Source organism: Orycteropus afer, unplaced genomic scaffold (assembly GCF_000298275.1).
Source record: "Orycteropus afer afer isolate SDZICR_OR568_19922 unplaced genomic scaffold, OryAfe1.0 scaffold00062, whole genome shotgun sequence".
NCBI classification, from domain to species: domain Eukaryota; kingdom Metazoa; phylum Chordata; class Mammalia; order Tubulidentata; family Orycteropodidae; genus Orycteropus; species Orycteropus afer.
The window spans coordinates 9,398,874-9,402,824 of NW_006921649.1; positions in this window are offsets into that span (position 1 = coordinate 9,398,874).

Sequence of the window (3,951 nt, forward strand, 5' to 3'; positions counted from 1 at the left end):
CATTTGATTGTGTGGATCATGACAAATTATGGATAACATTGAGAAGAATGGGAATTCCCGAACACTTGATTGTACTCATGAGGAACCTGTACGTTGACCAGGAGGTTGTCGTTCAAATGGAACAAGGAGATACTGCATGGTTTAAAATCAGAAATGGAGTGCATCAGGGTTGTATCCTTTCCCCACACTTATTCAATCTATATGCTGAGCAAATAATCTGAGAAGCTGGACTATATGAAGCAAAATGTGGCATCAGGATTGAAGGAAGAATGATTAACAACCTGAGATAAGCTGATGATACAACTTTGCTTGCTGAAAGTGAGGATGACTTGAGACTCAAGTATAGCAAGGATCATGGAGCTGGCACGGGATCAGGCAGTATTTCGTTCTGCTGTGCATGGGGTCACTATGAGTTGGAAGTGACTCGACAGCACCTACCAACAACAAGAACACTTGTTGAAGATTGAGGAACACAGTATACAGTATGGATTACATCTCAGTATAAAGAAGACAAAAATCCTCACCACTGGACCAATAAATAGCATCACTATAAATGAAGAAAAGATTGAGGTTGTCAAAGAATTCACATTGCTTGGTTCTACAATTGAGGCCAATGGAAGCAGCAGTCAGGACATTAGATGACGCGGAGCACTGGGCAGGTTGGCTGCGAAGGAACTCTTTCAAGTGCTAAGGAGCAAGCATGTCTCCTTGTGGACTAAGGTGCTTCTGACACAGGCCATGATATTTCCAATCACCTCGTATGCATGTGAGAACTGGACAATGAATAAGGAAGACCAAAGAAGAGTTGATGCTTTTGAGTTGTGATGCAGGTGACCAATGCTGAAGGTACCATGGACTGCCAAAAGAACTAACAGATCTGTCCTGGAGGAAGTGCGGCCGAGATCCTCCTTGGAAGTGAGGATGGCCAGACTGCGTCTCACCTACTTTGGTCATGTTGTCAGAGGGGACCATTCCCTGGAGAAGGATGTCATGCTTGGTAAGGTGGAGGGTCAACAAAAGAGGGGAAGGCCTTTGACGAGATGAATTGACATGGTGGCTGCGACAATGGGCTCAAGTATAGCAAGGATCATGGAGCTGGCTCAGGTTCGGGGGGTGTTTTGTTCTGCTGTGCATGAGGTCACTATGAGTTGGAAGCGACTCGATGGCACCTAACAACAACAACAACATTTGTAACATAACAAAAAGCAGTTTTCTTAATTTTCTAGGGCTGTCATAACAAAATACTGCAAACTGGGTGGCTTTAAAGAATGACATTTATTTTCTCACAACTCTGGAGGCTAGAGGTATGAATCTGCCATGTCAATTCATCCTGAGGGCTTTGAGGAGGAACTGTTCCATACTCTATCCTATGGTCTAGGAGCTCTGGTAGCATAGTGCCTAAGGCATTTGACTGCTAACCAGAAGGCTGGCAGTTCAAACCCACCAGCCACTTCCTTGGAAGGAGGATTGGGCAATCTACTTCCGTAGTGATACCACCTCGAAAACCCAAGGAGGGATTGCTATGAGTCAGATCCAACTCGATTGCAATGAGTTTGGTTTAGTTTAGTGGCTGCCAGCAATCATTGACATTTCTTTGCTGTTTGTTGATGTATCTTCACAACGATTTCTTCCCCCAGGAGTGACTCTCTTTTTGTATCTGTTCTCCTCTTTTATAAAACACTACTGAGAAAGGATTAAGATTAGAAGCCACCCTACTTAACTAATAGCAAAACAAAAACTTTATTTCCATATAAGGTCCTATTCATAGGCTGTAGGAGTTAGGACTTCAACATATCGTTTTGAGGGACACAATTCAATCCTTAACAGTTTGATAAATGCTAATAAATAAATAAAGCAGACTCAGGGGATGGTGGCAGGACTCTCAAGGAGTTGCTCTCGAGTGGGTGGCATCTGATGATGTGAGGAAGTCAGGCTTACACTGTGGTATCTCAGTTCTCTAGTGCTGCTCTAACAAAAATACCACAAGTGGATGACTTTAATAAACAGGAATTTATTCTTTTTCAGTTCAGGAGACTAGAAGTCCAAATTCAGAGTCTTGGCTCTAGGGTTTGAGTGAAAGCCTCTTGACCTTGGGCTTTAGCTCTCCCTCTTATTACAGGACCACTGGAGCTGGAGGTGTGTCTTACCTCATGCAGCTGCTGGCTGCTGAGGCTGATGAAGCCAAGGTTGGCAGACAAAATAGCCCAATCCCAAGATCAGCAGGCAACATGGCAGGTTCAAATCAAGGAGCAATACCAAGATTGGCAGGCAACACAGCAGGCCACTAGTTCAAGTCCAGGAACTAAAAATGAAAATTCAGCCAAATGCAGAAGCTAAATGTTCTCAAAGCTTCTCCATAGATACTTGAAGCAGGCCACAACCCAAAGGCAGCTCCCTTTCCACTGATTAACATCTCACAGCAGATTCCACCAGGTAGGTGATTACAGTGCCATCATAGGGAATAACTGCATCCAGCTGCCAAGTCACTCAAAAACCACAGCCCAGCCAAGTTGACATACAGCCTTAACTACCACATGCAGGAAGAACATACAAGCAAAGTCATGGGCAAAGGTGCTGAGGTCAGGACTTGATTGGTGTGTTCCAGGAAAAACATTGAATCCATAGGCCAGTGTGAATGGAAAAGAGTTACCAAGGGAGATAGTAGAGGGAGATTGGCTTGGCATGATGCTGATGGACCACAGTGAGGACTTCAACATTTGTCTTGAGTTGTGTGGGAACATCTAACAGGCTTTATTTATGCAAGGAAGGAATATGGTCTGACAAACATTTCAGAGTCATTCACTGTGTGAGGAAAGAATGGAAGCAGGTAGGCCTGTTCAGAGGCTGTGGCAACACATGGTCCAGGTGGTAGCAGCAAAAGGACTTGTATTCAGGATAGCCCTTTGTACTGCCATTCCCTCTGCCTAGAATACTCTATATTGTCCAGGTAGCCTCCTGGTTCCCTCCTTCACCTTTAGGTCTTGACTCACATTTTCAGAGAAGGATCCTGGCCACCTTCTCTGCTTTATTTTTTCCCATTACTTCTTATCCCAACTAAGACAGAACATATTGCTATGGATTGAATTTTGTCCCTTGAAAATATGTGTTGGAATCCTAACCCCTGTAATTATGGATATAATCCTTTTTGGGAATAATGTTTTTCTTATTGTGTTAATGAAATGTGTATATATGTGTAGGGTGTGTCTTAAACCTAATCACTTCTGATTGATCATCAATCAATATATACAAGTTGAAATTGGATATTGAAGCTGAGGAAAATTAAAATAAGTCCATAAGAGCAAAAGTATGACTTTCAGTATATCCCACCTGGATTTAGAGACCATCTGAAGAATAGATTTGATGAATTGAACACTAATACCCCAAAACTATACAAGTTGTGGAGTGATATCAAGGACATCATCCATGAAGAAGGTAAATGACCATTGCAGGACAAGAAGGGAAGAAAAGACACAAATGGTGTAAGAAGAGACTCTGAAACTTACTCTTGAACGTAGAGTAACTACAGCAAATGGAAGAAATGATAAGTAAAAGAGCAAGACAGATTTCAAGGGGCAGATGGAAAAACAAGGTATTATAATGAAATGTGCAGAGATCTGGAGTTAGAAACCTGAAAGGAAAGAACAGCCTCAGCAATTCTCAATCTTAAATAACTAAAGAAAATATTCAAGCCTCAAGTTGCAATAATTAAGGATTCTAAGGGCAGAAACTGAACAATGCAGGAAGCATCAAATGAAAATAGAAGGAATACATAGAGTCACTGTACCAAAAACATTGGTCAATGTTCAACCATTTCAGGAAGTAGCATTTGATGATAATGATGGTAAAAGTCCAAGCTGAACTGAAGGCTTTGGTAAGAAAATAAGATCCAGGCATTGATGGAATACCAATTGAGATGTTATGCCAAGAAATTTGAAAGACTGCTACTTGGCC